Source organism: Amphiprion ocellaris, chromosome 4 (assembly GCF_022539595.1).
Source record: "Amphiprion ocellaris isolate individual 3 ecotype Okinawa chromosome 4, ASM2253959v1, whole genome shotgun sequence".
Classification (NCBI taxonomy): Eukaryota; Metazoa; Chordata; class Actinopteri; family Pomacentridae; genus Amphiprion; species Amphiprion ocellaris.
This window is the reverse complement of record NC_072769.1, coordinates 38,284,841-38,310,059: the sequence shown is the minus strand read 5'-3', so window position 1 is coordinate 38,310,059 and position 25,219 is coordinate 38,284,841. Positions and strand designations below refer to the sequence as shown.

General features: G+C 40.4%; 1 protein-coding gene across 1 annotated transcript in view; it reads right to left on the bottom strand.

The window, feature by feature from the left end:
• Window positions 1-22,767, bottom strand: part of LOC111572771 (vasorin-like) — a 36,973-nt gene extending 14,206 nt beyond the window's left edge. The window contains exon 1 of the mRNA XM_023276584.3: window positions 22,501-22,767. The gene's annotated coding sequence lies outside the window, so the exon portion shown is untranslated. The remainder of the gene's footprint in view (window positions 1-22,500) is intronic.
• Between the last annotated feature and the right edge of the window lie 2,452 nt (window positions 22,768-25,219).

Here is a 25,219-nt window from a genome sequence, read left to right as displayed (position 1 = left end):
TTCAAACACTCTTAGGCCCAAAACACTATTGTGTAAGCAGATAAAGTATACGTGTGTGCAGCGCTGGGGCTGAACATGCACAAACAAGCTTGTGTTCGGATATTATAACACCTTATAATCACACACAAAATAAATAAGAATGCTGACCTGAACAGAGTGTTATAAAAGGTCCCAACTCATTTTGTAGGGATTGTGGATATCGCCACCAAATTTCGGTTTAAACAAAAAGTGTGAAGGTGTGCTAGAGAAAAAGCCAGGGACCAAAGTCATTAGGGTACATCATCTGGAAACCATGAGTGTCTGGATGAGACCCGACGTTAATCTGGCGAACGGATATTCAGATATTTGAAGTGAAGTCTTACATTCTTAAGTTCTATTTCAATCTGATATTTGCTAAGACATTTCAGATATTCCTGTCTTTAACCTTGCAGATTACAAAATATTCTCTGGATTGTGTGTTTACATGCCATAACTGAGTAGACAGTATTTTTACACAGCCATTAAATTGTTGGCGTTCAAGGCCTATGGCTCCTTTTACACACAATATCACATGGATCTGGACAGCGGTTCAGACATCCAAAGGTGCTCTCCTTGCAATTGTGGCAAACCACTGTGGTGAAACTACCAAGTCCTGTTGTTCTTTACTTCCATGCTTCGTCCCAAAAAAATCCAAAGATCTGTTTTTTATTATTCTGCTTTTTAATTCTTTATGTTCTATATTAAACAGAAACATCCCCACCAACTTAGTCATCCTCTGTGCAGTAGTTGACGCCCAGATTTTGTCAGCTGTTGTCTAGACTGGGCAGTGACAACTGTGATATGATCTATAATAGGATGAAGAGAGACTCAAGAGGACAAAATTAGAAACATCACAAAACAAAAAGCACATGGAATTCTCTTAATGAAAGTCATTAAAATAAGACACAAGAAGCTGTGGAACGGGACTGTTGTGGTCTTCACTGCAGATGACAGTGAACCAACTTCAGTCACCCCCTGACTCACAATAGCAGAACATAAATATGTCACACCAAACTGAGCGGAGCATGTGAAAGAAATAACAAACACATACTAAGTATGAGTCTAAAAGCTCAATTTCATACACAATTTACATTTCTGTCTCTTCCTCCGTCTCCCTGCAGGCACATTGACAGCTTGACCTCATTGCTATTCATTTTGGCAAAGTACACATTCACACCAGTGCTGTCAAACACAGCAACACAAAGGGAGCATGACCAGTCACCTCTGGAACAAATTAATAACAGGGTGTGTGACAGCCCATCTCCTCCTGTTATTTGAAACTACAGTAAACCTCTTCAAGCTTTCCTCGGCTGCTGGATCCTGATCTGATTTGAGTCTTACCTGCTGTATTTTTTTCTCCACCAGCTTTCCTTATTAGGTGCCCTTTGCCAACTTTCTCAGTCGACTTCTGTTACTCTCTCCATCTCTTTGTCTCTCCTATCTCAGTGCAACACGAATATCTGCAAACTTTCTGAGATTTATGAACAGACAACCTTGTTGTCTGCAGTAAAAGTAGCTTCAGATACAGTACAAATGGTCTTTAATCTCCATGGAGAAGTCAGAGGTCACAGTTCTGAGGAGGGATCCAGTGTCTGTCTGAAGAACATTACAACAGGTGAGTTGTGATCTACTTTCAAAAAGAATGAGAGTCTACTTGGGAAAGCACTGTGACTGTAAGCATGCTGGCACAATGATAATTAACCAGGTTACTCCTCAGTATCGATGGAGCAGGTGCAGAGATAATTATACAGAATGGCACGATAAAGGCACCAAGCAAACTGCACCGCTGTGTACTAATCATCATTTGACAGTGACCTCAGTCAACTTGGTGTCGCCTGTGGTGGCGTCAGCGATGCCTTGGTGTTCTGGTGTCTGACTCAGGAATTACAGAGATGCAAGCTATGCTTCTGCTGCTATGATGAAAATGCAGAGTGGCATTTAGGTGTGCTGCTGCTGCTGCTTGTTAGACCTCAGTTCTTGTCTGTGGGTTTCAGGACTGTTGCTGAAAGCAGATCCAGCTTCTGTCCCAATAAAACACTAAAACCTGCCTACTTATGTTATTATCTGTCTTTAGGTTTGTGGGCAAAAGTCAACACATATTTTGATTTCCTGTTGAAGGTGATTCCAGACAGAAAGGTACTTGACATTGGAGTGTGTGTGTGTGTATGTCTTGTTGCTATTCTATATTTGTGTGACAAATTTTGACATTCTGAAAGCTCCTCCCGACAGGTGGAGTGCTGCTGAGTGCACACTGTGGCCCTTTTTTTCTCCAGTGAGGAAGTAGAATATTTGCAGTTTTGCATCATTGGTTTTTCTGAATGCTAGAAGATCCAGTCATTACTAACACATATGTTATGCAAAAGAGACAATAAAAACAAATGTCAGAGTCATGACATTGATATTTAAGGTGTGTTGATTAATTCACAGTATCGACTCAGACATTGAGCAACAAGAAAGAAAACATTCCAGTGAATAGCTGCTGGTAGCTGCCAGTTGCCTTTAGGCAGTATGGTGAAAACATAATATCCTTTTATATCTTGGGGCAGTTAAAAGACAAGAAATATAAAATACTTAAAACTTATTTGAAGTGCTTAATTATGCCTGTAGGTCTCAGTGCTCACTAATAATGCTCAAGTTCATAACTGATGGTGTCATATTGCAGCACATTTACTAACAAAAATGTCTTACTTCAGCTGTTAGTTCACAGTCTGCAATGTAACAGTCATTTAACTGTTAAAAAAAGAGACAGAGAAAATTTAGAAAACATTAATCCCATAGATTAGTTTTATTTTTTAGCAAATGAATGTGTTGCAACGTGACGCCTTTATGGACACACACAGCTTTTACCTCAACCATAACTTCAGTTTAGGGTTGAGGTATTAAACTCCATGACCTTTGATGCTTTACATTTAAACTCTACTTGAAAAGACGTCAGTAGCAGGAACATTTTGAGTCAACAGACCTTTCTTACAGCACACACCACCGAAGCTTACTAGATGTAACTGATATCACTGATACTGACTGCAGTCCTTTTAGGTATTTTTGTGCCAGAACTCTGATATTGTGCCTCCCGGCTCACTGGCTTCCTGGTACACCTAAACGAGACGTGAAAATCATCAAGGTTATTAGGTCAGCCTGTGTTTAACAAGCAAAGCTGAAAGGTCCACCAAACATGGCTGAGCATTTGTGGTGTAATATTTCTACATATTCTGTTCCATGACAACAAGTTATGGTGCAAGTCTGATGAGCCAGTTGTTAAGGTTAAAGAGACTTCATAGGTAGCATAATATTTATCATCATCATAAACAAATCAAATGTTTTACACATGCAGAGCCACTTTCTCCAGTCCAGTGTGAATTAGCTGCTTTCATCATGGTTTTAACATCAGTGGTTCACTCCACAGCTCCACCAGCTGACTCACAACATTCAGTCATATTTACACTACTGTATATATACAAGTGTATACAGGCACCACTGGTTTGTTAAGGGGGGGGGGGGGTTGTTCTCAAAACTAAATCTTTGGTGCAGTTTGGATTCCTTGACAGCCCCTTAAACTGCTTAGCCATTTGCTGTAATGTAAATCTGAGAAGATTTAGAACAGACAAGATTGTAACAGTTTATGTAAATGTAAGGTTTTTTCAACAAAGCGCTGAATATGTACTTTGCAGCAGATCTGCAGTTGCTGTGCTGAATGCTTCATGGCTTGCTTTCTGAACAACCTGCATCTTCTACTGCTGGAAAACGTATTTCTTTTTCTGCTCATTAGCAGGAAAAATGTGGAAAAAACATGTTTATCCTAAGGTTCAAAATGCCACAACACATGACACGACCCCTGGAAGGATCTGGTCATTAAAATAGTCCTGTATGGTGCTACTGCTGCTCAAAAACTCCACAAAGTACCTTTCATTCACATTTCCTCCCTAATGGACAATATGAATGAGAAGCTTTTTAAAAGACAGAATACATCTGCACACTGTCCACTCAGGAAGCACTATTTGAGCAAAACAAAATGTGATTTATCCTGAAGGATCACATCAGCACACAGTTAAATGACTGTATACTTTGTGTTTCTAAAACTGAAATTCAGTAAATATTTAACTGATAGATAGTGTATGCAAACATAAGTCCCATTTAGAAATGCACCCCTTTCTGTTAACTTCTGAACCTCATGTCTGAATGAGCACAACGACTTTTCTTGAAGTCACTAATGCAACTAAGTGGAACACAGTAACATTTAACACAAAAGACAGGCAAGCACAGGTGATGATACATCCAGGTTTGCAAACGGATTTGGGGAAGGCTTTTTGTTTTTACATTATAGCACCAATATTGGTTCAAAAACATTCCAGAGAGCAAAAGACTCAGTTTGCATTCAGAAACCACAAAACTCCATCTCACTCACTTTGCATAAAACTCACCTATGACTGAATGACAGAATGCCTTCATTTTTCTACACTGATGCACTGAGCAATGTCACATATCCCGAGTCAGAAATGGACTACAGACAGTGTGCAGACAACAGCAAGTGGAAGCCCAAACAAACCTCTATGTACTAAGAGAAGAATTAACCAACCAGGTGGCGTTTACTTGTAGCACAGTTGGTCACACACCTTAATTTCAGGTGGCTTTTGGTAACACCGGTTTTTCCACTGAGAGGACAGAAGCATAAATGCTGGCAGTGAAGCACCACAAGCACAGTTGGGCATCCGGCATTAACGACAACAGCAGCGAAACAGTCATGAATGTGAAGGTTGTGTGTGAGTTTGTGCGCATGCGTCTTCACACCTCAGCGACTCTGATCCTGTCCTGTCTGTCAACAGCTGGAAATATGCATGTCACCTGCAGTTAGCTTCTCACAGGTGTGACAGCAGACAACTGGCAACATGTCTGCTCTTTTTCTCTGCTTCTCTTTTACCGTTTGCACAAATTTCGTTAATCCTCCGAGGGAAGTTGCAAATCCTCCAGATGCTTTAAAGTCTTTTCGTGTACATTCTGGAGTCCTAACAGCAGAGTACTGACCCATTACTCTGGTGATATTAGTGCAGATAATAAATAAAGTCTGGGATTTATAGGAAAAACCTAAGATACTTCATACACAGTCATACACAACTATCACAATTATACTCTGTTATTCACATATCTGGAGTTGACCACTTTAAAGTACATAGTGAACTCTTTGTGTTTTTTCTTAAAGCTACAATACACAAACTTTTCACCTGGAAGCAGTGAAGCCTGTTATTAGTCCGTCAGATCTGTCAGTTCCTGGCTTGCCATCACTTGTCGCTCACCTTAATGAGTTGTTCACATCTGGAAATGGCATCTCCTCTGAAGCTAACGTACTGACAGGAGCCACAAAAGCAGTAAACGTCTTTCAACAGGATCGAAGATACACTGAGGTTATAACTGACATGCTTCTCAATGTAGTAAACTTCCCTGCACTTTTTCTCACTATATCCTACCATCAGTCTTCACTAATATAGAATACATCTTTCATCAGGAATACATCAGGCATATGGGTTCTGTAAAGTGTCTTGAGACAATTTGACTGTAATTGGTGCTATATAAATAAAATTAAATTGAAGTGAAATTAATGTCTGATGCACTTCACTCGTCACTGCTCTTTATTCATTAATCTCCTTTCTCTCGACCTATCCATCCATCCATCCATCCATCCATCCATCCATCCATCCATCCATCCATCCATCCATCCATCCATCCATCCACCTTCATGCTTGTTAAGCCCAGCTGTCAGTTTCTGCACTGTGGCCTCTGGCAGAGTACAGGTTGGGCTGGAGGGGATGAGTGCCTCCCCTCTGGTTGGTACAAGTCTAGACAGATACTGCACCACTACAGCTTATCTGTACTTTAACAATCCACTTCTGGTTCTGACTGATCTCTGCCTTCTTTCGGTCCATCACCACACACACTCTTACACACATGCATTGCTTAAAACTGAAACGTATCTGAACTGTCTGCAAGCATGCAGGGATAGTATGTGCTAACTAAGGTGTAAATGTCTACGTCCAAATCTGGACTAGGTCCAACCATTTAGTGGCAGAAATAAGGTCACGGCAGTAATCAGAGACCACGTTCATACGCACTCTACTGGCTGAGCTTACTATCAGCCCACTAAAACACATAGCAGATCAGTAATCAGATGTCTCAATTACCCCCAGAGTGATCTTGGAAGCATTACTTGCTTATTTTAACTATTCTGCTACTGTGTGTTTTTTGTTGTACTCACACTCTGGATAAATGTGAGGATGTATAGTTATGTGGAGCGATCATAACTTTCTGTCATTCTGCAAATGAAGCTGAGCCTGGCAAAAGTAGTTTTCTGTAATCCCCTACCCCACTTACGGTAACTGAGGTTCTCATTTCCATGACATTATCAGCTTACAGGAGAAAGTGCAAGTAGACACACTGTTGGTAATGTTGGGGCAAAGCCCTGCCAAATTTGTTTTCAGAATGATTTGAACTCAAACCACCACATACATGTCTCCTTTGCTCATTCCAGTATGTGTCTGGGGCAGACATTTATCAACATTTTTTTAGCCTTTTGATTTGAACACGACAGTCACATTTTTATCAGCTGTAATTTACTATGCAAGTAACAGTTCTGCTTTTAACGGACACTTGGTGGATATATTTTACACCCCTGAACCCCAAAACTCACCGGCAGGTTTGTAAGGTAAGGTTTATTTGATTTAATTTTATTTACGGAAGCTTACGGCATTCATCACAGCAAGAAAGTGTCACAGAAAGAATGACATTTTCATCTTTCTTTCCAACAGTCCTTCGAGTAGTCATGTTCAACTTTTGGTTCTGTTGGTATAAACAACCAAATCTAAGGTCAAATTTGAGAATTTCATCAAAATCACTTTACTATACACATCTCCTTTAAAATTTTGCCACAAGCTAGATTCAGTAAAAACAAAAAACTTGGTCGCCACTGACTCATCAGTCACATGACAAAAATTCAGGGACATTTCCCACTATTGGTAAGATCTGTGGTTACTTGGGAAAATGCTGGACATGTTGATTCCATGTTTTTTCAATTTTTCTAAAACAAATAAACACTAAAATGTAACTTTTGGTGTCCGTTTTTGTGATATATGGCATTATAACTTTGCTACACAAAAAAGATTTGGAGTTGTCTACTTTCAGCTAAGGTTACGCCGTTTTAATAGAGGTGCAGGACTTTCTATTGCAGTGAAAATCATCCCACAATAGGGAAAAATGTGACAGGAGCAAAAAACGCCCAGAAACTGCTTGGAGTTCACAGGGTTAAGTGTGGAATTATAGAATTATAGATGAATTTGTACCATAGTGCATGATTTCCAGCCAAACAGTGCATGACGTTTGCACTAAAAATGTGTTCAGAACTGATTTCAGACCTCACATAAGCTACAAACGCCATGCCGGAGTGCTGTTTGCAATTCTCTGTACCTTCACTGGACTTCTGTCTTGGCCAAAGTCTGCGGAGTAATTTGTGTTGAAAATCTACAGGCATGGCAGACATGCACTGGAACATTTGCAACAATCAGTCCTGTTATTTACACTTGCACATCTCCGGACGGTATTTGTCTCGTGCGGACGCAGCTTTACACCATAATGAACGCTGCATCTGCTACGCTGAAACAGGCCCAAAGACCCTCTGACAACCGTCCCCTGCAGCTGGATCACCTCATTAACCCAGCGTTAGGTCAGGCAGTGTGGACGGATTTACCGCTGAGAGACTTCTACAGGAACCCCCTGCCAGCGAGGACACACACAATTATAATTGGATTATGATTGGAAAATGAGTTCGACTTCTGAAAACTGTGAAAACAGAGCGATTTTCATATGAGGCACAAACAGTTCATGCTTGTGTGTAGAACTGGATCCCTGGAGAAGGAAGTTGTCTTGGCATGTGTGCAGGGTGGGTGTTTACTTTGTCACTTATCTGTTTACTTTAACTCCTGACAGAGCCTTTAAAGTAAACACACACACACACACACACACACACACACACACACACACACACACACACACACACACACACACACACACACACACACACACACACACACACACACACACACACACACACACACACACACACACACACACACACACACACACACACAAGCTCATTCCTGTTTCTGCTGGACAGGGAATCAATTAGCTCGGTTAAAGTCACTGACCTTGACTGGTTCATGACCCAGAAACAAAGGCGGCATTTTACACAGAATCACAATTTTATTAAAAGAACTATTAATTCCCACAAGGATTTCTTTTAACTCTTTGTGGTGCTGTTCAGAGCCACACCAGGCCATCAGCTCCTTCAAGTTTACAAGACCAGACCTGTTCCCTGCCATTATTTCCACAGTGTGAAAGCAGCTACAGACACCTAAAACGTGTCCTGGGAGGGCGACTCTGCAGAGAGCCCTCTGTGTCTGCAAGAGAAGGAAAATATGGAACTCATTTTAGTTTGGACAAAGCTTACCCTGTACTACTTGAGCAACAAGTCACTGTCAAACAAAAGAAGAAAAAAGAAACAGTTTCACACTGCAGTACTTTAAAGTTTTCACTTCTGTTAAGAAAACTCTTTCACAATAGCAAACCATCACTGACATAAACAATGAAAAAGCACCAAATTTATTCTGAGATCACAGCTGATGGTTCCTTATAAAGCTGCTTGAATCCAGACCACTGATTACATCACACACACACACACACACACACACACACACATACTAGAGTTCTTATCTCCTCGACAGATGATTAATCACGACAGAAGCCAGGCTCCCTCTCTCTCTGTCACTGCACTCGCTTCCCTATCAGCTCTGACAGATATCAAACTTTGCAAACTTCACACTCTGCTTAACTAAGAGACGACTTCTTCAGAGTTGTGATGATTACGGCTTACTGTTACGCTGCAAGTGTGACACTGCAAGAAAAACTGCTCAAGTTACCCTCCACGTGATTTAGCTGCATAAGGTTAAGGGTCACGTTAACGCTCCGTCTTGCTTCTTCTGTTTGCTTTCTTTTCAGAGGGAATGGGACGGGTGTTCAGCTGCAAACTATAAGAAGAACAGAGTGGCTGTTACTGTGAAGCAGTCGAACAAAACTGTCATTTTCAGTGCATAACCTCAGCACAGGAGTATAAACTAGGAGCAGCTACAGTCAATGCTGTGGGGGAAACTACTCGTTACACATTATAGTTATGTTGAACTGGGTTGGAAGACTTAAATGAAAAATATATTACAATGAAATGTTTAATATCAGTTGATATCAATAATTACTGATAATTTTTGACCTGTTTTTAATTTGACTTTAACAATCTTCCTTTTAATGAAGCACTTCAGCCTCTTTATCAAGGTGTGTAGGTAATAATTTGCACACATATCTACAAATAAAAAAGGATAAAAAGATTACCTCACTGTAATATACATTAAATAGCAAGTAAAACCCTGAAGTGCAAAGAGGATTGACAAGGCGAAACAGCCACAGAGTGGCTCATCAATTCATCAGTGGTTGGAGCAGGTAGGACTTTCAAACATTCTAGCAAACAATTTCATCGATGCTACTATTGAAGTGTTAATTACTTGTGGATATCACAGTTGTTTTATTGCCAAGACCCATGTTTCACTGACTTACTTACTGAGGCATTTTGTTTAACTGCACATAAACAGCTACTATACGTTGCATTTCAGATAACTGCTCAAGGAGTGTTACCTGCCATAGTATCTAATCTCACTTGTTGCTTCTGCTAATCACTGGGTCTGAAATCGTGTTTGAATGGAAAACCAGAGGGACAGATCCACAAATGAAAAAGTCAATACACTCTAAAGTCATTAGTCCAAGCTAAAAATATGAGCACTGCGACCGGTCACATGACACTGCTGAGAAATAGCAGACACCAGTGCAGCTACTGGAGGATGGTGAACAACGGGTCAAAACTTCTACACGCTTCACAGAGTCCACTTACACTGGCCTGCCTGTGACAAAGCCCATTCCAACGCTTCTTTTTGATCACAGACATGTCGCTCCATATGTTTGCAGTTAAACTGCAAGCCTCGCTGCAAACTGTGCGGTGGAACTGGAGAAATGTGAAGGAAGGGCGACGACACGCTCCACTGGAGGCCAGGCGCTGACACACGACTCTGAAAAAAAGCCTGCAGGGATGTTTGGAGAGGGAATGGGGAGAAAAATGGGTGTCCTGTTTATGTAGATGGATGGAGCACGTACACACACGGACCTACAAACACACACACACACTGATAGCACACACAAAGGTTGCCTTGTTTTGCAACTTGGCTGTTTATTTTTGAGACATTTCTGATTTAAAATTTCACTAAGAATTAGAAGAATAATGTCACAGAAAAGAGGATCAGAGGGAAAAGAACAGAGAAAGTCATCAGAATGCTGAATTAAGTTAAAGTGATGCCAGGCTTCTTTCTGATTCCTTTAAAGATAGCATCTCTGTCAGTTCAATTTCATGGGAAGATATGCGGCTGTTTCACATACTGGGGCTCAGTTAAACACCAGACATGGCCTAAGGTTCTGTGCATGCGTAAGTTGGCACATTTCCCCACATTAGCTTTGAGCACAACAGCAGTGAGTAAACACATAGATATGCATGCATGCACAAATGAAACACGCTGTGCTTTAGTCACAATCATGTTTTCCAACAATCCAATCACAGCTCAGTCATAGCAAGTCCATATAAAACCTAAATCCTTCCATACAAAGTTATATTGTTAAATTAAGCTACTTGATGTTAACATGTTTTGGCAAATTTGTCTCATCCTGCCATTTAAACCATCATTGTATCCCTGGACATCCTCAATTTCACTGGATACACTGACCAAATATCGAGTCCACTTCAGTCATTTCAGATCAAGACTACACATGCTGTAATTTCAATTCTGGCTCATAAAAGAAGTAAACCTCTCAGTGGGTCTGCTGCAGCTCTTGTGGCCTGAATTCATGTGGTTTCCCCTCCATCTAAACCCTGCATATGGAAATATGTTTGGTTTTTTAGGGTTTCGCAAGAAGATAAAATGACTAAAAACACATTCTGCGTGAGCATGGTGGGGCACGGTGCCTCTATAGGCTCAGCTGTTCTTCAAGCTGCCATTTACAATAATATTCCATGTTTGTTTCAACATCACTGCGTCAGCTGAGAACAGGTCTTCCTCCATGTTCACTGCTGTTTGCTTACTCAGCTGTGCTGTACTGTGCCGAGTCTGATGTCTTCATCTTATCTACACATTCCATTTAAAGGAGTGATGGGGTCACACGTGAACGCTAAATTTTCTGCCAAAGACAGAATAATTTCAGTATTTTACATGAGGGATTTCTGTCTTACTTTGCTTTGTCTCTGCTCTTCTTGCTGGGGTTGAGCTGGAAACACATCCTACCACACAATAATCACTTTCATCCCAATTTACAAGCATGTGAATCAGAAATTTGTTTTTTGCTGAGTTGAATTGAATTTCTCGTAAGGTTAGATAACTTCTCAGACTGTTTTTTTTTTTTTTTTTTTTTTTTTTTATAAAATAGCCCCGAACAAAAAAATCGGTTTTGGGAGGATGTGCAGCTGGGAATCTCTGAACAGCAGCAGGTTGAAACTAAATATAGCTAATTTGACTAAATCAACTTCAGTTTGATTTCATTTAAATGTAATAAAACTTGCATACATGTAAACAGTTTATGACATCAAAGATATATGAATTAGCATGTGAGGTAAAGTAGTAACGGCTCAATCAAGCTGTAGCTACTTTACATTGAAAATATTTGGCATCACTGGACATATGTTTTCCCTAACCGTACATTTGACTGTTACTCATTCATTCAGAAACAGTTGGGAAAATCACAATTGGACATTTTCTCTAAATTATCCAGCCATGTGCATTTTAGTGATTACAGCTGGCCTCTATATTGCGTTGTTTTTAAGCAAAAGATAATTAAATTGTTTTAAAAATAATGTTGTAGGATTACGTTGCTAGGAAACCTGGCATCTTCTCTGTCCAGGACCTCACAAACTCTTCTAAAACCAATACAATTACTGGTATATGAAAACTATAGAAACACAACAACCAATGTTAAAGGTGCATTTGGCAATCTACAGCTTTTATCCACTGGGGAACTCTTGCCATCGTTGTAACCCTGGGAGAATACATCCCTTCCTGAACATCACACTATAAACACACCTTCCCATTCTTTTGAATAATGGCAGCAGTCAAATTTTAATGAGCTGGGAATTTAGCAAAAGCCAGAAGTCACTGAACTGACCAACAACCCGATGGAGTCTTACACAGATATATTAAGTTCATTTCTCTATTACGGTCAAAACTGCTCCATCAATCCTTGCTACCTCAATTTGTCTAATACGTCCCATCTGTTGTAGTGGGAGCAGTCTGGTGTGTCTTGGCCTCATCTGAGTAACATTTGTGCAGTTCACTGACCTGCTGACTGCTTGTTTTGGACTTGCATTGGTCTGTCTGTGTTTATAGAGCGTCTTGCTTTAGCTAGCAGCTATATCTAGTGTGCTGGTACAGTACACATGACAGGCACAAATAAATAAACGCAGTCTTCTTTCTAGAAGTTCAAAACAGAGCCCGGCTAGTGTCTGAGTACAGCTTCAAGTGAGTCCACATGAAAATAAATAAGCTGTACTGTATACTAAATTTACTCCTTCAAACTAAAGCTATCTGCACACAAATGAGCAGAAAAGAGTGAATTTCCCTGTAGAATCCTGTATATGTATATAAGATACTATGTGTAAGACTTACTAAAACATCCATATATTGTATCGCAGTCCAATTTATTAATTTATTCCACTTTATTAAACACAACTTAGACAGTCCATGACCTCAAAAGTTCCCTACATCCACTGTAGCATGTGTGCGTATTAAATGTACAGTCCAACAAAGTAAGAAAATTGTAAACTAAAGTGTGTGTCAAAGGGAAAATGAATGTGGTAACTTAATAATATTAATTTGACTAAATAAATGAAGTACTTTGAGAGCTTTGGAACCACAAAACAGCTGCTAATGGACCAAACGAGCAACAATTGTGTATAATTGCAGTTTTTGGGCAAAAAATAGTGAAAAATGTCATCTTTTATGCATTCCAGGATCCATATGTTACTGTTTAACTTTGCTTTGTTGGTAACTTTTGAGTATGCTCCCTGTTTTTGCTGACTCTCTTATAACCTACGTTTGCAGCAAATTTCCACTCTTTGCTCTTTTTGGCGCTAAAACTGCTGCAGCCTAATTTTTGATCCACTTTTTCCGTCTCTCAGAAGCGGCGTTCAGTTCTCATCTGTGAACAAGATGTCCCAATGAAAAAGACCACAGACTCGCCCACAGCCACAGTTTGCTCCGTTTCTTCATCTGGACGATGATGTGTAAAGTGCTGAGTTGATGCAAATCATGCATCTGGGTCCGATGAGACGGCACAAACTCAAACACAGAAAGCTGAAGGGAATGTTAATAAATAGTAATTACCATCTTTTCACCAGAAAAACCTGGTTATATTGCTGTATTGTTATTATATTGTGCATTGTCTGTCTTGTGCACTTTTTGCCAAAAATGTTAGCCATTTACATAGAGACAAGACCACACTAAAAGTTGTTTGTCTTCATAAAAAGCTCCTATTCTGTTGACCAGAGTTCTTCACCCTGCAAACACGGCATGTGGAAATGATGAGGAAATAATCAGCGCCTTGTTGACTCAAAGCAACAACTTTAAAGTGTTGAAGCTGACAAGTCTTTTTGTGGACAATGTTTGCTTGGTATAATTATTCTCAGCTTTCTGCTCATTTTAATGTCTAAATTCTATTTTTACAGAAAACAAACACTGCAACATCACTCGCAATGAAATAGGCACTGCCTTTGATTTTTTTTTTTTTTTTTAACTGCAGCATGAAGCTATTTAATTTACAAAAACGCTCTCCCTTTCACAGTAGTTTTATTTGGATGCTGTAAATTATATGGGTCATTTACCCATCCCTTTGATTCCCCCCCCACCCCCCACCCCTGAATTTATTGCTTAATGTGGAGCAGTGAAGCCAAAGAAGCCAGAAAGATATTTAAGATGTATTTTTTTATGTTACAGAAAAATGTCAGAAATCAACAGACATCATAACAAGTTTATTCTGCTGTTTAGGTGGCTGAGAAACGAACACATTAAAAACCATCTGATGTGATCTGTATCTGCAGTAATAAGCTGAAAACCAAAGCCAACCAGAATGTCTACTGGACATGTTGTCTTTAAAAAAAAACAACTGTAAAATGACAGCATTTATCAGAGCTAGAAACTGTAAAAGCAGAAATAATCATCAGATTTTCAGCCTTCTGTCACAACTTCAACTGCTCATCTGTGACCTGTGCTCCAACCAAATATGAGCACAAATTCATGCTTTTTTACAAATCATTTTATTCTACATTTCTCATTTTCAAGTTCACAAAAAAGTGTTTGCAGATAGATTCTGTAAAAATAAAAAAATTAAAATAAAAAAAAAAATTCCGTGCTCCTCATTTCAACTGAGAAGCTCTTAGTGACTCAGCTGTGACCAGCAGTCCAATGACAACAATTCTGGGACTTTTCAAGTGGGTTGAACTGCATGCTGTGTTTATACAGAGCAGACAAGGAGACAAATATGGAAACAAATTAAAGATAGAAGTACTAAATGATCTGTAGCATGTAGAGCCACCATTTTTTCCAGTATTAGTAATACTTTTGGGCAAATTTTTTTAAGATTCATGGAACATAACTTTGTTCCGATAGATGTGCAACACTTCATAGTGTTGTTAAAAATGAGCCCACAGAGAGAGAGAAATGCTCAGAAACTGCTTGGGATTCAGGACATTTATGCCAAATCAGCCTAAAATTTGAAGCGGCACAATGCAGTCTTTATCATTTCTTCAAAATGCCACACATTTTGTAGGATCTGTGATTTAAAGGTCAGTTGGCTTTTGAAGTCAAGTAGTTAACCTGTTCTCATTATGATAAATAAGTGAGTAACAGCTGGAAATCATACACTAGTCCCATCTTGCAGGTTTGATCAGTTTGTCTTTCTTCCATGAAATGGAAACACGTTAAACCAAAATGTACCAGACTGCACAATATCTGCTCAGTAGGGTCGATTTCTTCTCATCCTGATAATGCAGACTGTAAGTTTGACTATGATTCAGCACTCTGTCTCTGTGCCTGCCCCTTCTCTGCCTGTGTTTCTTCTGCTTCGTCAGTTTCTTGTCCCGGTCTGTGGGTTGACTGCTTCACCCTTTGACTCCTGACCTGTTAATCCCCTGCCAGCTGCAGCGAGGCCTCCAAGGAGGACTGTGTGTGCATGTGTGTGTCAATGTGTGTGTTACTGACAGAAAGAGGAGAGAAGATGTGTTTGAAGGCAGAACTGTGTGCTGGTATACACTACATATCTGTACTCTTTGTTCAATCAGTGTAGCCTAGAAGGCTGCGTGTCTGATAGTGTCGATTGGTGAGTGTGTGTGGCATCAATCCTCCCTGCAGCAGTGTGTGAAAACAAAGTATGAAGGATTGTGTCAGTTGAACCCTTTTGCCTCCAGCTATTTTTTTCGAATTTCCACCAGAAATAACTTCCCCAAATTTAGTCAGTAACATCTGCAAAACCGCACGGCCAAAATTAACAATCTTTGGCTCTCTGAATAAACGACACTTGGTAGAATTCTGGAATACAAAAAGTCTCCTTAACCTGATCACCACGCCAACATGAGCCTTGAAAAAACCTCCAGCTAAATATGACATTTGTACTTCTGCTAAATCATAACTACAAATAGGTGAGAAAATAACAGCCTAATTACAAGGAGTCAGTTCAGAAGCTTTTTTTCCAACTACAACTCTGACAAATCTCACGCAACACAAATAAAGCTAGCAGCAGGCGTCTTCACTACATTGACCATGTTAGCAAGATGAACAATGAGACCGGTTCATTTCTCTAGCAGGCCTGGTCCTGGTGCACGGACCTCCAGGGGGAAGAAGGATATAATATAATATAATGAGCTGCAGAGTGCTGCAACATTACTGGGTATGGCAGTACTAAACATACACTCACAGCCCCTAAACTTGTTCTTATTACATTACAGGTTGTTATTTAATAGAGAAGTGAACTTTCCTGTTGTGCATCTCTGAGCGTCTCCCTTGTAAATCTGTTGAGGAGCAAGTTTAGTGTCACACCTGCAGTCAGCTGACTTCACAGTAACTTTTGTCGATACACTTGTGCTGTTGCACAACTTCTTTTAGTGCACAGAGTTCAATTACACACGTTGTCTCCTCAAGTTGTTGATATAATATAATCACAGCTCTCAGCAATTTAGTTTGATTTTGTCTTCTGATATTTAAAAACTCGAGGAATCTTCTTAACAGCCATCAATGTCTATTGTATTTGTTTGTGTGGATACTCCTAGCAAAGTTTTTCATTTCAGTCATCTCATCTACTTCCATGTACTTGTTTTTGCTTCTCATCTACATTACATTAAACTATAAATCATATCAAAATTTAGCATACTCACATCACAATATTTTATCTTTTGAATCCAAGGCAGTAAAATTTCGAATCAGAGCTTCAATCAACCAGTTATTCCACAGTTTAGTTTATATATTAAACACTGAAAACGTTATTGTTGCATTTTTTGGAGAGGTCCAGTCACGGTCAGTTAAATGCAATCATGTGGTTGCATCAAGTTTATGTTGACTGAAATTTGACACGCAAATCTGCAAGCAAGCTGTGTCGAGACATCTTGTGAACTTGTTTTCCTGCTAGAGACCCCATCAGTGAGAGTACTGACTGAAATGTACAAACCTGAGACCATAATGCCAAAGGAAGATGAAGCTAACACTACAGAGGTAACAGAAAGAAGTGTTGAACTGTATAGTTGTTTCACCAGTATTTTAACAACTCAATCTCTATATGCAGAAGTTTCAGTGTTGAAATAGCAATTGAGTATGACTGAATAATTTTTCCAGCTTTAAGCATTACTAACGTCTTAAGCCACTAATTTACACAGCTGGCTGCTGCATTACAACCACTACAACAACACATTTCTAAGTGCTGCAGTTTAAAAACATAATGGTGAACATGTGCACCTGAATGCAGACACACTGAGGTCCAAAACTCATTTCCCAAAACCACCACCTGAGGCAACTGCAGCTCGATGATCTTGCGTGTCCTGACACATACAACATGTTACACACAAGCGTGGACTTCAGCGCACGGGTGGATGGTAACTGACACTGCCGGTCAGCTTGTGTGTGTCAAACGCCATCTCTCCTCACCTGTTGTGCCTTCGAGTTGTTCAGAATATCACAGGTCCAGACCTCGGCGCTTTGAAGTGCTTTGTGACGCCCTGCAGCCCCCAGGCCACTGTCTACATGCAACCTGAGTGTGTGTGTGTGTGTGTGTGTGTGTGTGTGTGTGTGTGTGTGTGTGTGTGTGTGTGTGTGTGTGTGTGTGTGTGTGTGTGTGTGTGCGCAGGGGAATAAGGGCTGCTGAATGGGGATGAAAGGGTGCATGTGTGTGCAGCCAGACTATGTGCCCTCAGGAGAAAAAGACAGGGTGAAAAAAGGGAGCTTGAAGGTGGGGTTTCCCTAATCTACCTCACAACCCCCCATCCCAACACACACACACACACACACACACACACACACACACACACACACACACACACACACACACACACACACACACACACACACACACACACACACACACACACACACACACACACACACACACACACACACACACCCCCTCAGGTAGGGGTTTGGCTGCTGTCGAAGGATTGGAGGTAGGGTGGGATATCTTAAAGACTTCAGACAGATTAGGTAGCAGGTATGAAAGCTTTCTTACATTCAGTCTCTGCTCCTGTCAGCTCTCGCATAGCAAGGAAAGAGTAATTGTAATTCTTGGTCAGTTTCTTAAATCATTTCTAGATTATTAGAAGCACATGATTTGTTGACTGACTGAGGGGGAAATTTGAAGCAAATTCTCTTCTTTAAACACTTCATTAAGAGATGTGATCCACTGATTTCAGGTTATCGGAAGGCTAACTGTTGTAATCTCCACCTGGTCTTTCTATATTAGACAATCTGTCCATCTTGGAAGCATCTTTCCCTCCTGGTGTCTCCTGGTACCACAGAGGAATGTTACGAGGAGTCTGTATGTGTCACGCTCTTTACCTTCCTACTGAACCGCTGTGTTTATACAACACACTGTGAGGATGAGGGAGGGGGAGGCACTCAGAGACACGCTTCATGGGTTAGTAAAGGAGTAACAAGCCCTAAACCATCCCTGGGGGTTGCAGAGGGAGGAGGCAGCAGGAATGGAGCTCTTGGAAAGTGGAGGTTCCCCTCTGCTGAGCATGTTAAGTCTCAGCCTGTTGGATGTGCTGTTTGAGTCTAGAATTCCTCTGGTGTCAAGGAAGCTTGTAAAGATGTAATGTGAGCCTTTTTATGTCCCTGAAAACAGAAACCAAATTTAGCAATAGCCAGCTCCAGTCATAGCTGTCTGCTACCAATTACTTAGAGTACAGGGTTTGACTAATTTGTGGCAATTTATAGTAACAGCATAATCAATGTCTTTAAACTCAACCATATAGAAACAATACCATCCAACTGACACCTCAGTTAATGAATTTTGATAGTCAATAAGTCCCTCTAGTCATTTGTCAAGCAAAAAATGTCAAACATTCTCTGTTTTTCAGCTTCTCCAACATGAGTGTTTTCAGCTCTGTCTTATTTTATTTCAGATTTACTGTCTGTGGGTTTTGGACTGTTGGTCCAACAAAACAAACAAACCAAACAAGTTACTCTGTGGTCTTGGAAAATGCAATTAATCAATAATCAAAGTGATCTCACTTGAGGCCTCCAGACACTTCGGAGGTTTGGTGGTTTAGGTTCAGAGTGCTGGATAATGCGGAAAAATGCATTTGTCAAATGCTAAAGCAACTAGTGGGGAACACACCCAGAGGAGTGTAATGACTAAAGTGAGCAGGATGATTTATCAGCAGTCGGGCCTGATGCTGGACGTCTGCTCCATCTGCGTGGTCCCTGCTTCCATAAATGTTCCCAAATGAGCTTACAGCTCAGCCCAGCTATACATCTGCACAGCGATTAACTTCCACTTACTTTAACGTGCAATTTGCGTTCAAAAACTAAGCAATGGAACTCCATAAATAAAAAGTCACATTTTTATGCTTGGCTGAGGCTGAAAAGTGGAAACAGACTAATCAGTTGATAAAGAGAAAGAAAACAACATAATTCCTTTTTGTTTGAAGCGGCTAAGCTGAAGACTTTCGATGTGATGGCAAATCTTTCAATTCATTTTTTTTCTGTTGCAGTGAAAACTGGAACGTCTGAAACCAGAGCCACCACAGAAAGGAAATGTTAGATCACACATGTGACTTTGAATAATGTCGTTGCTGGACCTGCTTCCCCATCTTCTGCTTGTGACTTACAGCTTCACTGGAATATTGCTGTCATCCACTGTTACATGATTCCTCCTTCATCAGAAACAAAGTAAAGCACAATGCAGTAGGTCACACAGTGCTAGAGTGACAATTAATGGAAATAATGGGATATGTCTTTCCTTTTGGCTTATAATTTGGAGGGAAACCTACACAGAAGACAATGAAAAACAGAAAGATGAACGACAGAGAAGGTTTTAATTGGACAAATCTGCAGCACACAATTCACATCCAGTGCCAATGCAGGAAGAAATGTGCCTCAGGTAAGTGTAAAGTAGGGGTGGAGTACAGGGTGGTGCATGGACCACATTTAGAATGGAGTTGTTTAACTGTAACCACAATCCTTTCTTAACCTGAACCAAATTTTTAATATGCCTATGTCTAACCATCCCCTCTCCACATCTCTTTCCCCAGCTTTAACCAGGCCATAGCTGCAATGCAAAGATGTTTTAGAAGGAAATAATCTCAGAAAGTTAGCGTTGGACATTGCATGCAATCCAGGGTTTTGCTGAATCTTTTCAGTCTGGTGATGGGGATGGTAATCAAGAGGATTTCAGTGACAGTAATTGTGACATTCTGTTCCACATAAAAGGCAAATCTGGAGGAAATATTAGGCTAACAGCGGAAAAAAAAAACAAGACAGAAAACAGACTGAACAGAAACCAGAACAAAAGAGCAGAAGGGTGAGGTTGGAAACGAGCCTCTCTGCAGTGGTAAAAACGTCACATCTGCACATGTCAAGCACAGTAAATGCAGAGAGCAGGAAAAGAATAACCGAACGGCAACAACGGTCGAGACGACAACAGCAGGGAGATGCTTTTTGTCCTTGAGAGCCAAGAAAATCTTTACAGTCAGGGCATCAACACTCAAACCGTAGGAGAAATATAAATAGAAAAATGTTAAGTTACCAGCATTAGAAAATAAGAAGAGCCAGATGTGCCAGTGCAGTGGTGTGTTGTTTTCCTATAAAAAATCTAGTGACCGAAATCTGACCTGAAGGGAGGAGTGTGTGTGGATGGCTGTGTGGGTGTGTAACATCAGAGCACCACAGGGCACACTTAAACTCCACTAAGAGGAGGGGCTTGGAGTTAGTGCAGCTGATAACACACACACACACACACACACACACACACACACACACGCACACACACACACACACACACACACACACACACACACACACACACACACACACACACACACCAATCCATGACTCGATCCTCTTCACCTTGTACCTCTTAACTTCCTTCATGGGGTGATTAACTCTCTGATTGGGGAGCTTTGCTCTGGGTTCCCTCCTATTTAGTTGTCATGGTGGCATGACCCGAACACTTATTAGCTGACCCTTGGGATTAGTCCAAGCTTGAAACGGAGGGGAGTTGGGGTTAAGCCTTCACCTCGAGGTGCTCGCTGCTGCATCTCACAAAAACCTTAATTAAATCGCTGAGACACCGAGTCAGGAATGTTTGCTTAGCTTCTCCCTCTCTCCCGTACGTACCTCGTCCATCCCTCTGTCTCCACCTTTCTTTACTTTTCCCATACTCATACGCTGCATGCTGGGTTTGTTTTACTGCCTCCAACTCCTGGAGCAAGTTACAATGTAAGGTGAAGACAGCAGGTTATATTCTACATATCCCTGTTTGGATCTATTAGATAAAGAACTCCATCATGCAACTCGGTCTTTTGAAAGTTACAATATATTACCATAAGAAGCAGATTAATATGAGTCTAGACATGAATTCAATCATGTTTTTACAAAAAAAAAGATAATATGACAGATGGCTATGATACTGTAAATGTACATTTCCCCACTGTCCTTCTAAAATATCCAATTTCTATAGTGTGAGCACATAGAATCACAGCTAGAGCTGCAACTAACCTACTGCCATTAATGATTATTTTCTTACATGTCATTCAGATTAACAGTTTATTTGCTCTCCAAAAGTCTAAGTCACATCTTCAAATTCCTCATTTTGTGGGAAAAACAATCCAGAAGTTACAATTCTTTAATTTACAATGGTATAAAACAAATAAAAACACAAATACAATACATCCAGGAACCCGGTTGCATCTAATTTTGGCAATTTTCCTTGATTTACAATCCACTTTTTAAAGTCATTTAAAGCATGCACATTTTAATCTAATTATCACAAGTGTCTTCTGTCAGTCAGCTAATCATTAATCAACTCCTTTCAGCGCCAAGCAAAGTCAGTTTTTTGGTAAACTCGTTTCAATATTGCAAACCACAGCAATTAGTTGCAGACTGAAGCAGAACTGAAACTGCAAATAGACCATCCTCAGTGCATGTTCACACCTATATAACCAGGTATCATCACAGCCAAACCTCATAAAGCCATCACTCCAAACTGTCAGACGGACCACATCCAGTGGAAACAGCCTGATTCCTCTCTGGGGATCATCAATCAATCACACGGATTAAAGTCTCCCATCTGAAGTGAAAACTAAAAGAAGCGAGGGAGAGACCGTGCAGGGCACATAACAACCTCTAATCCGATACATTCGACACTAACACGGTCTGAAGCAACGAGCAAAGATAACAGTTAATCCTGTTTCCACATATCTCCGCAGAGAAACACTCCTCTCTGTGTCTCTCCGTGCGTCCCCCCTGAGCGCGTCTGGTCGCCAGATCCTGACCCGAGATAGCGCGACCTGTGCACCGGGACAGGAATGCCAGGAGACGCTGACAGAGTCTGTGTTCACATGTGAAGCAGGCTGAGCAAAGGCACGACAGAGAGCCAAGGCTGGAGCAATTATCAGCGCACAAGTTTACAAGGGAACCGGTTAACTGTGAGCCTCTAATCGATATCACAGCATCAGCCAGATTTCAGACGTCAGTGCAGTTTCTGTGCTGTAGAAGGCTGCAAAAACACACTTCACTTCAACTCATAATCAGTCGCTGTGCAGTTGACTTTGCACCAAAACGCGCGCTGGAAGTTTAAAACCACAATAAAAGCGCATGAGAAGTTTACCTTGGCAAAGTAAGCCAAACGTCCGCGGGAATTCGCTCAGAGCAGCTCCCACTCGCGACTTTTATCCACTTTGTCGGCGTGTCTCTCGATGCAAAGCCTCCCAAACTGTCCCAATGCCTCTCCCTGCACCGCCGCAGAGTTATTGTCCACACAGTTTCCAGCCCAGAGGTGTTCCACTGCAGCGCACTCGCTCCGCTCGGAGACCAGGTCCGTAGCGTCCAGGAGCGCACAGACCTTTAAACAATAGCGCTCATTGAAGTGAAGGAGGCGAGCACTTAAACAAGCTGGAAGTGGGAGGTGCAGCGAGGAGCCGGAGTGCGCAGACGTGCGCGTCCCCGAGGCACGCTGCACCTGCAAAAAGTACCCAGAGGAGAGATCCGTGGAGATGTCTGGAGCTGTTTTGGAAACCAGATAGCTGCATTTTTTGGAGCAACTTATTAAAACATCAGAGACAAACACCTCAAAGCTGCACTGCTGCACATCCTACTGATAACATTTAGTCCTCCCTCTGTTTTCTGTGGTTTTTGGTTTGTCTGCATCTGTCTGGTTTTACTCAAAAACTGCAAACCTTGATGGACCTGTAGCACATTATAACCAATTCAGCTCTTTATTCAAGTTGAAAAAGCTTTTTGTAGGATCAGTTCAACTCATATAATGCAGTTTTCTACTTGTCAAAAAAGTGATTACAGCTCCTACATTGTGACTAAAAAGGTATTTACGCATTAACATGACTTAACTTCATGCAGGAGGGTTACATCTTAAAGGTTTTAGCCCTTAATCATCGTCCAATCAAGGATATTACACACATACACAGAGCACAACTTGTTGGGTTTCTCTGTTTAAAATACGTAAGGCTTGTGAATTAGCACTATATAAATAAAACTGAATTTAATTTAATTGATCATACGGCCTAAACACTGGAAACAGCACTACAGTATTGTTGCGTTTTGTTATTTGCCCACGACGAATATTAAAGTTTCACAAAGACACACTTTTGCTAACAACAGATCTAAAGTTCTGTGTATTTGCAGTGATTGATTGCATGATTGTTTGATCCAGATGAAATCAGCTGCAGATGTTCAGGCTCTAAATCCGGGAAAACAGCTTTAACAAGCAGCACATTCGGTTTTTGGGACACAATCACTTGTTTTGCCACAACTTTTGATTGCATGAGGCTTTGGTGGAGAAGTGGAGCACAGTAAACAGAAGAACCCCCTAAATGTCGTGCAGATAAGGATCACAGGGAGACATACAATGAGCAAAATGGTCAGTTAATGCCATGGTTGTGTGTTTTCACCTTGTAGCTGTAGTGTACCGAAGATAATCTCAAAAGCACAGATTCAGACTTTTGGGGTTTCATACATAACAAACATAAAGAACCGATCCAGTTGACTTTCAGCATGGGACTTTCTGTATCATTAAATGGGTCAATATATAATTGCGGGACTTTTTGTAACATAGCTGACAGGTAGCATAGTTGACGTTTTTGCTGTTTTCAGGCCTAAAATCATCATGGATGCCTAGAACCAAACACCACATGGCATTTTAGAGAAAGATTCTTCTAAATATTATATGTACAAATGAGTAATATTGAAATTGAAAATTATTTATAAAGATATTGTAGTAAACCTGTTGACATGTGATAAATCCACACTTGACTCACACACTACTTTATATTAATTAACTCAGAAAGAATTGGAGTCTTGTAATGGGTAACTTAGTTGAAAGTGATGCAATTTGTTATTTTCCATATAAAATTTGATAGATTGCCAAAAAAGAAATATCTGTCCTGATTATTTCAACTTAATAAAAAGAACACAATCAAAACTATTTTTGAATAAGCTCATTTTATTATTGTTAAGCTAATTAGAAGGTGATTGTTGTTAAATCTGGGCAGTTATTTAAGTAATATCGAGTCATTTTTATTAATAAGTGATTGTTTCAATTCTAAATAATTATGGAATTTGTAAAGACTTGATTATAATGAACATAAAAAAACTTTTTTAGTTCTATTTTTAATAAAAATGTATGCAAGCTATATCCCATAGATTTCAAAACTCCCTCAAATATATATTGACCCGAATGGTTTCCTACTGGTTCCAACATGTCTGGCTGAATTACTCCAATACTACAGCCTATGTGGTGTAGAGTAGCTTTACAGTGTATGAACAGAATTGTAGATGAGTTGGTGTGTTCAAGGTGCCATGAATGGCAAAATAGGAGGGGATTCAATAGATCTGCACATATTAGAGGATACAACAAGTGCAGAGTTAATTCTAAGCTATTTGAAGACATGAAGGGATTAACTTTAGGGGGGAAAAAATTCTAAAAAAGTAATTTTGATACACAGAGATTAGTTTCAGACATTTACTGAATAACCAAAGAGGGACTTTCTGCCACAAACAATGAGCATCATTCATCCAATATAAACTTTTCTTCGCTTTTCACCCACTTTTCTCTTTTGAACATCACCATGACAAATCTGTCACGAAAGTTCACCGACCTATCCCATTTCTCTCTATTTACAGTTCAGTCTACAAGTTTTTGTTTCCATTTTAAGCCTGTGTATTTATACACTGTCTTGGGAAAGTTGCTGCAGGTGCACCACTAACCAAATACTTCCGCCCGTCACCTAAGCTGTAAATGAGCTGTGGACGGAGACACTAAATACAAGCGTGGGTCTGTGCTGCGTACACAGGAACACACTGAAACCTGAAAC